A 13,471-nucleotide genomic window follows, 5' to 3' on the forward strand; every position below is an offset into this window, starting at 1 on the left:
TAGATGAAAACTTTGTGTATTAGTGCTCTCATACGGAAGAGACTGCCATCTAGAAGATAACTGGACTGAGTATGTGCATAGATTCAAAAGAATTTTAAAGTCTTTTTTTTTTTTTTAAAGATTTTATTTATTTGACAGAAAGAGAGAGAGAGCACAAGCAGGGGGAGTGGCAGGCAGAGGCAGAGAGAGAAGCAGGCTTCCCGCTGAGCAGGGGGAGCCCGATGTGGGACTCGATCCCAGGATCCTGGGATCATGACCTGAGCCGAAGGCAGTAGCTTAACCAACTGAGCCACCCAGGCTCCCTAAAGTCTTTAAAGAACAGAGAAACTTGGCTAAATTGTTTTGTGTTATTTGGGGGAATAAAACAGGATAAATCTTAGGCTTAGAATTTTTAAGCTAGCACTAGGGGCTAATTAAATAATTTTTTTCCTAATTGAGCTATAATTCATATATTGTGGAATTTACTATTTTAAGCTATAGAATTTATTGTTTTGTGTATACTTACAAGTTTGTGCAACCATCACCACTATTTAATTCCAGAACATTTTCAAGAAGAAACCCATACCTGTTAGCATTCACAACCCCTTATCCTCTGGCAACCCCGATCTACTTTTTATCTCTATGGATTTGCTTGTTCTGACATTTCATATAAACATAATTGTATAATATGCAACTTTTTGTGTCTGGCTGTTTTTTAACATAATGTTTTCAAGGTTAACTCATTGTAATTCTTCACTCAAGTATCAGTACTTCATTCCTTTTTATGTCTGAATAATATTCCATTAGGATGAATATAGCGTATTTTGTGTATCCATTCATCAGTTTATGGACGTTTGGGTTGTTTATAGCTTTTGCCTATTATGAATAATGATTCTATGAACATTGATGTATAAGTTTTTGTATGAACTTTTATGTTTTCATTTCTCTTGTGTGTATATCTAAGAATGGAATTGATGTTAACTTCATGTTTAACTTTTTGAGGAACTGCCAAACTGTTTCTAAAGCAGCTCTATGACATTCCTGTCAACATGTGTCATTCTGATAGGTATGCAGTGGTATCTTTTTGTGGTTTTCATTTGGATTTCCATAATGACTAATGATGTTGAGCATCTTTTCATGTACTTGGCCATTTGTATATCTTCTTTGGAGAAATGCCTATTCATATTTTTTTGTTTATTTTTCAATTATTTGTCTCTTTATGATTGAGTTCTGGAAAGTCTTTATATATTGGAGAATCCAATAAGGGATTTGCAAATATTTCTCCCAGTCTCTAGGTTATCTTTTCACTTACTTGATAGCATCCTTTGGTGCACAAGAGTTTTAAATTTTGATCAGGGCCAGTTTATCTTTTTTTTTTTCTTGGTTGCTTTTGCTTTTGGTGTCATGTCAAATAAACCAATTGCCTAAATGAAGGTCACAAAGATTTCCTCGTACGCTTTCTCCTATGATTTTGTAGTTTTAGATTTTGTATTTAGATCTTTGATCCATTCCAAGTTAATTTTTGGTCTAAGGAAGGGGTCAACTTCATTATTTTGTATGTGAGTATCCAGTTCTCCCAGCACCATTTGTTGAAAAGACAGTCTTTTCTCATTGAATGGTCTTAAGACTTTTGCTAAAACTCAGTTGCTTATGGACACGTGTGTTCATTTCTGAACTCTTAATTCTATTCCATCAATGTATATGCCTCTCCGTGTGTCATACCACCCTGTCTTGATTACTGTAGATTTTTGTAGGTTTGGATATTGGGAATCGTGAATCCTCTACCTTTGTTCATTTTCAGGATTGTTTTTTTTGGGGGGGGGTGTCTCTTGTAATTCCATATGAATTTTGAGATCAGTGTGTCCATTTCTGTGAAAAAAGCATTTGGAACTTTGATAGGGATTGTGTTGAATCTGTTCATCAGTTTGGGGAGTATTGCCATATTAACAATACCAAGTTTTTCAGTTGATGAACATGGGGTGTCTTTCACCTTCCTTAGGTTGTCATTAATTTCCTTTATCATTGTTTTGTAGTTTTCACTTTATAAGTTTTGAACTTCTTTACATTTATTCCTGAATATTTTATTCTTTTTTATGCCATTGTAAATGGAATTGTTTTCTTCATTTCATTTTCATATTATTCATTTTTTATAGATATACAACTGATTTTTGTATATTGATTTTGTATTTTGCAACTTTGCTAAACTTGTTTATTAGCTCTAATAGTGTTTGAGTGGATTTTTTAGTAATTTCTGTATATAAGATCATGCCATCTGCAAAGAGATAGTTGTACTTCTTCCTTTCCAATGTGGCTATCTTTCATTATTTTTATTCTTCCTTAATTGCTATTCCCAAATGTCTGGTACAATGGAGAATAGAGGTAGTGAAAGTCTATATCCTTTATCTTTTTCTTAAAGACTTTTTTATTTTTAAGAGATTTCTACACCCAGCGTGGGTCTTGAACTCACAACCCCGAGATCAAAAGTTGCATGCTCTACCAGCCAGGTGCCTTCTTGTCTTGTTATTTATCTTAGGAGAAAGGCTTTCATTTTTCACCATTAAGTATGATGTTAAGTGTGGATTTTTTATAGATGTCCTTTATCAGGTTGAGGAAGTCCCCTTTTATTCCTAATTTATTGAGTGTTTTTATCATGAAAAGGTGTTGTACTTCATCAAATGGTTTTTCTAGATTTATTGAGATGATCGTGTCATTTTTGTTCTTTATTAAGATAGTACATTATATTGATTGATTTTTGTATGTTGAACCAACCTTGCATTCCTGGGATGGGGATGGGGATTTTTACATAGCCTTGCAGTTTTCATCTGGAGAAATGTGAAAGCTTGTTCTATCAACATTATCATCTTGGCAATAGGAATGGACCTGAGAGAATATAGCCTTTGGATACATGCCTTATTTTTAGGTGCTAAGGTATAATATAAATAAGAACCATTCAGATGCTTATAGTGTAATGCTTTATACAATATAGAAGTAATTTTGACCCTTATTAAAACATTACTTCCTTGGATTTTTAACTGTGTTTGAGTAATTAGTGAATAACTTGAGGATTTATGTTTATCTGGGTCCATTTTCTACTGATAGAATGCCATAAAAATATTCTGAGAGTCTTGCAAGCTCTAGTTCAGAGTGCCCTGATTTCTATTTTGATTGAGCACACATTTTAAACTTGAAAATGGTAATTAGCAAGCAAATATGAAAGGGTCAGATCCCTGTTGTGATAAAGGTTGTTCTTAGAGGTATCTCGGGAGACCTCATAGCAGGAACTTGTCAGAGTAATAAATATATAGATAAGTATCTAGAAAGGGACAAAGGATTTAAAAAAATACTGATCAAAGTTTTGAAGCACAGTCAGTATTTTCTTCTGCTTAAAAACTGCTTCTAATTTGACATGAATTAACTTGCACTGCATTCTCACCTGTGGGAATGGCCGTTTGGATAAATGCCCAGGTACCTGTCAACTCTGGTTGAGAAGTTGAAATAATTAACCACCTTGAAGAAGTTATTAAATCAGACTTCGATGGAGTAGCTTTTCGTGCTGTTTCTTCTTCCTGTTACACCAGTATGTGCACCCTAACCAGAAAATAGCCTCTATTTTCTAATAGAAATAGAATCAGACATGTATTTTGTTCTTTATCTGTTTCATCTTCCTGTAATTGCCAGACCTGCTTGCTTTTTTCTCCTAACCCTTTTTTTTTCTAGAGGAATTTTTTTGGATTAGAAAATTCAGGGGTGCCTGGGTGGCTGAGTCGGTTAAGCATCTGCCTTCGGCTCAGGTCGTGATCCCAGGGTTCCTGGGATTGAGCCCCATGTTGGGCTCCCTGCTTAGCGGGGAGCCTGCTTCTCGCTCTCCCTCTGCTGCTCCCCTTGCTTGTGCGCATTCTCTCGCTGTCTGTCAAATGAATAAATAACATCTTAAAAAAAAAAAAACTCATCCAAATCTATCAAGGAATATTTACTAAATTTGATAAGATCCTTAGGTTTCCGTTGTATATAGACAAGGAATTATTGTTTTGATCCATTCTCCCTGTGTCTCACCCAGGCCAGACTCTTATTTTACACACAGCAAATTTGGTAACACAATATTTTTATAAAGTAGCTAAGTGAGCAATTTTAAGTGAAGTGGCTGTTCATTTTAAACAACGTTCTGGGTGTTTGAAAAGAATGCCACTGATGAATGATTTTTAACTTCCCCTACCCTTTTGACAATCTGATGAAAGCTGTGGGCTCTCTCCATATAAAAATGTACATAACTCATTTATGTGGACTCTGACATCATACATCCCTGCCATCCATGAACTCCTGATTAAAAATGTCCACCATCTATGAAACAAACAAGTTTGGGAAGAAGGGTCTCTGGGTTTTACAAAGCCATTAAATTATGTATGTGGTTCAAATACAAGATAAATTGTTCAAATACAAACAATTTCATGTTAACTGTAATTTAACTAGAAAGAGTATAGCTGCTGGGTATAATGGATACTGTGATGAGTGACCCAGAGCACCTTCCCCCACCCCTCCAGGGTTGAGGTTGTATTCGCCCAGATGCTGGAAGTGCTTTTGACATAGTCCTTAGTTGTTAGCCCCTATGGAGATTGCCTTGGTGAGAGAACTCCCTTGCATAAGGGCATACCACTTTCCATTGAAATCCCAATGATTGATCTCTGTAGGATATAAGAGATTGAATCCATTGCCCTGACTTGAGACAACTCTTAAAGATCATCCTGGATTCAGAGCTCCTCATGGGGTTGTCTGCATACCTTGGAACTTTGTGGCCCCTGAATTTCTCCCTCTGCACAATCCTGTTCTCTCCTGACCCCCTTCCTTTCCACTGGTAGTGATCCCAAGAGTACCCTTTAATAAACTTCTTGCATAGTAAAATCTGCCTCAAGGTCTGCTTCCTGGGAAACCCAGCTTTGTCACACTAGGGTTGAGTATTAGTACAAGTTAGCATAAAAGTAGGCTTGGCTGAAATAAAAGTTTAGTGAGAGGAACTTGAATTTAGACTCAAAATATGTGAAGCATCTTATTAGTATTCCCTTCAGACCTTATATTTCCATTGGTTTTTGGAAGTCTGGGTTTCTCTGAATTCATTAGTGGTTTCTCAGTCTTATTTTAGCTTTGCAAACCCCCCCCCAAAAGTCTCTGACAGCTTGATTTGTTTGGTCCCTGAAAGGTGTATATTAAATGAAGAGTTACTTACATGTCCTGCAGAAATCCCTAGAGATTTCCCATGTTGATAAGTACATATGATAAGAGAACTCCTCTTGTCATAATCCTAATCATATTACTTATCACAAATCCTAAGATTTCTTTCTTAGATAGCATTTAGAAAATTCTTGCTTTTGTCATTATTATTGAAATAATGTATAGGTCTATTCTAAATATTTGAAAAAGATGGAAAAAACCTTATAACAAAGACATTTCGGGGTGCCTGGGTGGCTCAGTCGGTTGAGCGACTGCCTTCGGCTCAGGTCATGATCCTGGAGTCCGGGGATCGAGTCCCGCATCGGGCTCCCTGCTTGGCGGGGAGTCTGCTTCTCCCTCTGACCCTCCTCCCTCTCGTGCTCTCTGTCTCTCATTCTCTCTCGCAAATAAATAAATAAAATCTTAACAAGGACATTTCTATGTGAAACTAAACTTTTCCTTCCTTCAAATTGGGATAATATTGTACATACTTTTTGATAACTTTTCTTTTTCATGTAATATTATATGATAAACAGGTTTCCATATCCTCGGTTAATAAACTGTATATGGTTGCATATTATTCCATCCAGTGGGTAGACCATGTGTAACTTAGCTAGCCACCTGTTATGTCTTTGATTTTTCTCAACTTTGTTATTGTTAATAAGTAACAAGAATCATGGCTGCTTTTTCTTTGAAACTAAGCCTAGTATGTCTGCTTTAGTTATTTAAAAATACTGGGTTCTTCCATCACTAAAATGTACTGAACCATTAGATGTAAGGCCATTCTGTCTTGATAGCCATTGTTATTTCACAACTTAAAGGGATACCACTCACATAGATGATGTAAGTTGAGTTCCTAAGTGCAGTGTCACCATTGTCACCACCTCCGAAGGATTGCCATTGTGAATTTGTGGATCTTCTTTGTTTGATTTTAGCATCAGAAGGTCAGGCAAATTTTTATATATGCCTGCCAGTTAAAAAAGTATTTGAGACATTTATAGAATTGTCTACCAAGCAGATCTTGATTGGCAGTGACCTTTGGTCTCCCCAAGTTTTGCTTCATATTATCCAGTTACTTTAAGCAAGTGGTCCCTAATTCCATTATCTGTCCCATAAGCAAGGTTATCAAGCAACTTACTTTGCCTCTCAGCAATTAATAAAATCTGTCAGGAGCAGTAGACTCTGAGTGTCTTTTCCTAAAGGTTTTACCTACACTTTCTGTATAGTTCAAATTGAACAGTTTTTAAGATAAAATATAGTGGTGCTCTGATGAAGTTTATTACTTTTTAAATGTTCTCAGCTTCCCTGTAAGAATACAGTTGTATTTTAGAATTGAAAGGGATATTAGTGTTCTTTTGTTTTATGATAATTAGAAAGATAAGTAACTTGCCCAAGACCACATAGCCAGCTAGTTTTTATTTTATTTTTTTATATTTATTACCTACAGTAATCCGCTCCATGACTTACATGATGAGAGAACAGCACAGTTGAGAAGGAAACTCAACCAAAAAAATAGTTACCAACCAAAATCTTTGCTGGGCTTATTAAAGACCATAAACAGTAATTGTCAATATAGATATGGGAGCTTTTCACAACGTAAACTGAGTTTAAAACATTGCTTAGAGTTTCTCATGATTTGTTGTTCTTGTGTCTTCTCATCACTGGAAACACATGATTGGACAAGTAACGTTTTTTTCTTTTTTTTAAAGATTTTATTTATTTGACAGAGAGAGGAGAGAGAGAGCGCATACAAGCAGAGGGAGCAGCAGAGGAAGAGGGAGTAGCAGGCTCCCCGCTGAGCAGGGAGCCTGATGCGGGACTCGATTGCGGGACTCAATCCCAGGACCCTGGGATCATGACCTGAGCTGAAGGCAGATGCTTAACCAACTGAGCCACCAAGGCATCCCTGGACAAATAAAATTTAAAGGCCAATATAAATAGTCTGGGCAAAAACTCATTTTGGTAAATTATAATTGTGCCTAGTTGGTATTTTTTGCCAGGGCATAGGGTAGTAGATAAACAGTGACATAGAAATTAGGGGACTTAGGAAATTTTTCCTTTTTATATTTTATTAATTACTGTAGATCCCTTTTTGCCCCCGGTTATGACTATTCATGCAGATTGTACTTCTGCCATTGATACTGGAAGGTACCATTAACAAAGTAGGTAAAGATCAGAGCCTCTCTGAGTAACTTGCTTCACACAGTAAATTGATGCTGATGACTGCTTAGAACAACTGTGGAGACATCATCAAAAAATATTCTTTAAATGATGTTTAAAGTAGGTAGGTGATTGCAAGAAGTGTTTGGGATTCCTTGTCCTTAGAACTATATCCTAGAGGAAGTCTCTTTTACCTTTACTCAGTGATTAGAACCTCAAAGGCGGAGTAATCAGTTCCACTTGACTAGTATTAATCACCCATGTTGAAACATGATAGTTCCTGACAACTGGCAAGCCTGATAAAAACCAAAACAAAAGATGTCAAGAAATCTGTGCCAATGTGGAATTGGTATGCAGCTTTGATGAATTCACATGTAGCATGCATTTGGCATTAGTCTTCCTCTGGTTTCATATATTTTTCTCTCCGGAAAATAAAAATTGTATGAGGAGAAAAAGGCTCTATATAATATAATAATTATGTTATTTTTGGTTTGTTTTTTTTTTTACAACCCAGTTAACCGAACTATACTATGATTAGAGAAGGAAATGTCATCTTTCTATAAATAGTCATTTTTAAAAAATCTTGAGTTCTTAGTTCTTCTCTATGATAATAAACTGGTGTAAACCTGGTTGCCCCTCCTCCCTGTTTATCATCAAGGACATAGACATAGAGAATGAGCACCAATTCCTTTGATCTCTATAAAATTATACTCATGCAGAAATTGAGTATACACTCTTAATAGATACTTCATGATCTCTTTCTGTATGAGATAGGGTTTGTGGAAAGTAGGAAAAAAGCCCATAGAATTATAAAATATGTCATTTTCTGTAACAGTCATTGATTTTCAATATGATCAAAAACAAGAGAGGGAAAGTCTTTAAATCTTAACTGTTTCATTGTCAAGTGCTTTCTAGTCCAAACTAGCTTCTTTCTAGCCCTTGGAAGTCAGGCTACACAGACTTTTAATAAGACCATGATACTGAAATCCTGATTATCAAGTGTGTTTGGCTCTGCCCACTAGCTTGAATGTATTGAGTTTGGATATATGTTCCTTCCATGGAAGATTCACTTTTGCATTTGTGGTGATTTGGTACCTTCACCCTTCATTCTTTGCTTCAGTAGGGCATACTATTTTAATATAAGTGACCATAGTAAAATGTACTATGTTTATTAGGTAAACAGTATTTAAAAATAGGAGACAGTTTATGTAAAGATGCTTGAGTCATTGGTATGATTGTCTTTTCTGTTTTTTTTTTTTTTTTCCATTACCGAACATATTTATAGCATAGTGATTAAGAGTAGGATTCTAGAGGTAGATTGCCTAGTAATTATTTCATAGTCTTCTGGTGATGCTTAAATAGTTGTTATATATAAAGTTCTTATGATAATGCCTGACTTAAAAAGAATACTTTATTCTTTTATTTTTTTTTTTAAGATTTTATTTATTTATTTGAGAGAGGAGGAGGTGGGGAAGAGAGAATGAGTGAGAGGGAGAAACAGACTCCCTGCTCAGCAGAGAGCCAGATGCGGGACTTGATCCCAGGACCCTGAGATCATGACCTGAGCCAAAGGCAGACGCTTAACCGATTGAGCCACCCGGGTGCCCCATGAGAATACCATGTTCTTTTTAAGTGTTAGTTATCACCTGTTATCACCGCCTCCTCCTCACCACCACCACCATTATTATTATTCTTATATTGTTATTTTAGGGATTCTGTGGTTTCTGTTCCTAGAAAAGGGAGAGGGGTTTTTTGGGGGTTTTTTTTTGTTGTTGTTGTTGTTCTGTTTTTTTTGTTTTGTTTTTTGGTTTTATTTTTTGCAGATAGCCCAAGCATATTTAAAGGAGTATTTTTCCACTTAACATGATTCCAAATCATTTTTATTGTTCACATTCAAGTTTGTGCACAACTGATCCAGTTTTTTTCTTGGATATTGTAGTCAAAGCTTTTTTGTAAATCATTTATTTTAGATCCTGTGGATAATTGAATTTAGTATAGAAATAGGAAACTGTATGTTTTATAGGAATTGCATAATAAGTACTGAAATGCCATGATATGACACTATCTGGATGATCAGCTTTTACATTGTCAACATTAGTTAAGAGCATGATTTTGAATCACAACCATAGTGAGGATGTGTAACAGCAGCTCTCCGTAGGGCTCATGCTATCCATCATGTTGTTAGGTAAACTAAAAGACAAGTAGTTTTGTACACACTCCTCCTCCCACATACCACATACAGCATCTTTAGGGTTTATTCAGTGCTTACATGGCCAGTTTGCACTTATCTGTGTCTATTTCAGGTCTTCCTTGCTGATGGCAACTTGCCCAAAAGAGGCAATTTTATTGTCTACTGTCCTTCATTTTGTCAGTTCTTTTCACTATGGAATGTTTATTCCTCCTCTTTAGAAGTGAATAGCCATCCTTTTCCTCCCCTCCAACTCAACAATCTGTTTAGACAGCTGGGTAATTGAAAAAGAAAGTAGCTTAGGGAGAACTTGTTAATGGGGATTTTACCAAGTTTAGCAGCTTCTCCACCTGAGTATATTATGAAAAGTTTTTGCCCGCAAAGAAGAATGGATTCCTTTAATAGTGTGACTGCATATAAATTATATGAGTGGTATTGTCAGCAGTTCAACTTAATTTCTTTCTTAGATGCTGATGATGAGGGAGTGGCGGAAAGAAGGGTTTTATCCTTATGATGCGTGTAAGGGCTATTTGTATATTAGGTGGGCTCCTAAAACAAATCTGTTTTCTTGTATGTCAAACTTGGTTGGTTCTGTGAAATTTCATTTTAAAAAATGGCTCTTGTACTGTCCTTTCTTGACAAGAAATTCTAATTGGCAGTGTGATTTTATCTTTTATTTGCTTAATAAGGCTTATATGTTAGCAACTGGAATGACATGCATAGCTGGTTAAACATGTACACACCAGGGCATTACATTCTCTGTATATGGAGTATTAGATTTTGAGTGGCAAAATTCTCTTTAGTGGTTGTGAGTTTACCTAAGTATTAATCCATATGAGATTCTAATAGTGGTGTCTGATTAAAGGAAGACTAATGATTTTCATCTGTGATGGTCTTTTCTCTGACAGTAGCTTTTGAACTTTTAATGGCATTGAAAAGACTGGAGCCCATTTCAGGCATTTTAGTGGTTTACCTGTATGATTATTTCATTGTTAAAGAATAAAAATCTAAGCCTTATACAGTATTTATGGTATCTTATTCTAAATTTACCAGATCTTTTTGCAGAGCTTATTTGTTCTGCTTGTGGAATTTTTTTTTTTTTTTTTTTTAGATTTTTATTTATTTATTCATGAGAGACAGGGAGAGAGAGAGAGAGGCAGAGGCAGAGGGAGAGGGAGAAGCAGGCTCCCTGCTGAGCAGGGAGCCCGATGCGGGACTCGATCCCAGGACCCTGGGATCATGACCTGAGCCGAAGGCAGACGCTTAACCATCTGAGCCACCCAGGCACCCTGCTTGTGGAATTCTTTTTTTTTTTTTAAGATTTTTATTTATTTGACAGAGAGAGATATAGCGAGAGAGGGAACACAAGCAGAGGGAGTGGAGAGGGAGAAGCAGGCCTCGTGCTGAGCAGGGAGCCCGATGCGGGGCTCGATCCCAGGACCCTGAGATCATGACCTGAGCCGAAAGCAGACGCTTAACCATCTGAGCCACCCAGGCGCCCTGCTTGTGGAATTCTTATTGACTCTAGAGAGAGACTTTTTCTCTTTCCCTGTAGAATGAGGCAGTTCCTAAATGAGCTTATATTAAATTGATTAATGCAGAAGTTATCTGAACATTGTATCTAGACTTCTTTTGTTTTGTTTCAAGTTTTTATTAAATTCTAGTTAACATATAGTGTAATATTTTCAGGAGTAGAATTTAGTAATTTATCATTTACATACAATGTGCAGTGTTCATCACAATAACTGCCCTCCTTAATACCCATCACACATTTAGCCCATCCCCCCCCACCTCTCCTCTGGTAACCATCAGTTTGTTTTCTATAGTTAAAACTCTTTTATAGTTAAAAACTCTTTTATGGCTTGCCTTTCTCTCTCTCTTTTTTTCCTTTCCCCTATGACCATCTGTTTTATTTCTTAAATTTCACATATGAGTGAAATATGGTATTTGTCTTTCTCTGACTGACTGATTGCTCTTGGCATAATACACTCTGGCTCCATCCACATCATGGCAAATGGCAAAATTTCATTCTTTTTAATGGCTGAGTAATATTCCATTGAACATATATACCACATCTTCTTTATCCATTCATCAGATGATGGACATTTGGGCTCTTTCCATAATGTGGCTATTGTAGATAATGCTGCTATAAATATCGGGATATATGTGCCCCTTCGAATCAGTGTTTTTGTATCCTTTGAGTAAATACCTACTAGTGCAATCGCTGGGTCATAGGGTTGTTCTATTTTTAACTTTTTTTTTTTTAAATGTTTTATTTATTCATTCATGAGAGTCAGAGAGAGAGAGAGGCAGAGGCAGAGGCAGAGGGAGAAGCAGGCTCCCCGCCTAGCAGGGAGCCTGATGCGGGACTCGATCCCAGGACCCTGGGATCATGACCCGAGCCGAAGGCAGATGCTTAACCAACTGAGCCAACCAGGCGCTCCTATTTTTAACTTTTTGAGGAACCTCCATAGTGTTCTCCAGAGTGACTGCACCAGTTTGCATTCCCACCAGTAGTGTTGAGAGAGTTCCCTTTCTCCGTATCCTCGCCAACATCTGTTGTTTCTTGTGTTGTTAATTTTAGCCATTCTGACAGGTGTAAGGTGGTATCTCGTTGTGGTTTTGATTTGTATTTCCTGAGGATGAGTGATATTGAGCATCTTTTCATGTGTCTGTTAGCCAGTATCTAGGCTTCTTTTGTAGTTCCATTCTTGGCAGGAGTTTATGTGTACGCCTAAATACAGTTTCTAGAAGTCCAAGCTTATATATTATTCATTTACTGATTAATGAACTGATATTTATTATACACCTAGTGTGTGCCAGATATGAAGATAGAAAACTGGGGTAGAGGAACAGGATTCAGTCTCCTTATGGAGACATGTATCAAACAAAGAATTACAATACGGTCAGGGATTAGTGTTAAAATGTATATATAGATGGGATAAATAGAGATAAAGGTGGTAAACATATAGATAGATGAAAGAATGGAGAGAGTGTATGTATGTATGTATATATAACATGTATATGTGTGATAGAGTACAAAGAGCATTTTATTCTCATAGAGGTAAGAGCAAGGAAATCTTTTCAAAGGAGATAACATTTATGTTGCTTTTTGAAAGCCATGTGAAACATACCAGCTAGCTCTAGTATTAGCTCAAGAGGGGACTAATTTATATTCTCCTGCTTAATTTTTCTCTTGAGAACTTATTACCATCTTACATACTGTGTTTATTTCATTCATTTATTGTCTGCTGTATTAGGATGTTATCTTTTTGAGGATAGAGATTTTTTTGTCTGTTTTGATTATTTCTATATTCTCAACACCTAGAAGAGTTTCTGGCACATAGCAAGAGCTCAAGTATGTGTTGAATGAATGAATGAAGTTTGTGAGTTCTACAGTAATTGCCTTATTTTCTTTTAGTTTATTAAGACTATCTCTCTACAATTCCTAAATATTTTTTTCTCAGTGTTTTTCATATATGTACTTTAATCCCCCATGATAACATGCTATCTCTATAATGTTTCTCAAACCCACGCCCTCTTTTCCATCTCTCTTAGCTTTTTAATCTTCAGTATCTCTCTTTTTTTTTTTTTTTAAGATTTTATTTATTTATCTGAGAGAGAATGGGAGACAGAAAGCATGAGAGGGGGAGGATCAGAGGGAGAAGCAGACTCCCCGCTGAGCAGGGAGCCCGATGTGGGACTCGATCCTGGGACTCCAGGATCATGACCTGTGCCGAAGGCAGTTGCTTAACCAACTGAGCCACCCAGGCGCCCAATCTTCAGTATCTCTTACCTGAATTGATAAACTCTAATTATTTTCCATGTCTCTATGCAAGTCCCCTTAAATTTTTTCTTCACAGCCATCAGAATTATCTATCTAAAATGCAGAACTGACCAGACTATTTCTTTGCTTAAAAATACCTAATGGTTGCCATCTGT

At 36.5% G+C, this 13,471-nt stretch overlaps 1 protein-coding gene across 9 annotated transcripts in view; it reads left to right on the top strand.

Annotated features, from left to right (window-relative positions):
* The window catches only part of ERC1 (ELKS/RAB6-interacting/CAST family member 1), a 554,437-nt gene that overhangs the window by 149,955 nt on the left and 391,011 nt on the right, over nt 1-13,471 (top strand). The gene's annotated exons all lie outside the window — the stretch shown is intronic.

This window comes from Mirounga leonina, unplaced genomic scaffold (genome assembly GCF_011800145.1).
Source record: "Mirounga leonina isolate KUSES-001 unplaced genomic scaffold, KU_Mleo_1.0 Mir_201, whole genome shotgun sequence".
Lineage (NCBI taxonomy): Eukaryota > Metazoa > Chordata > Mammalia > Carnivora > Phocidae > Mirounga > Mirounga leonina.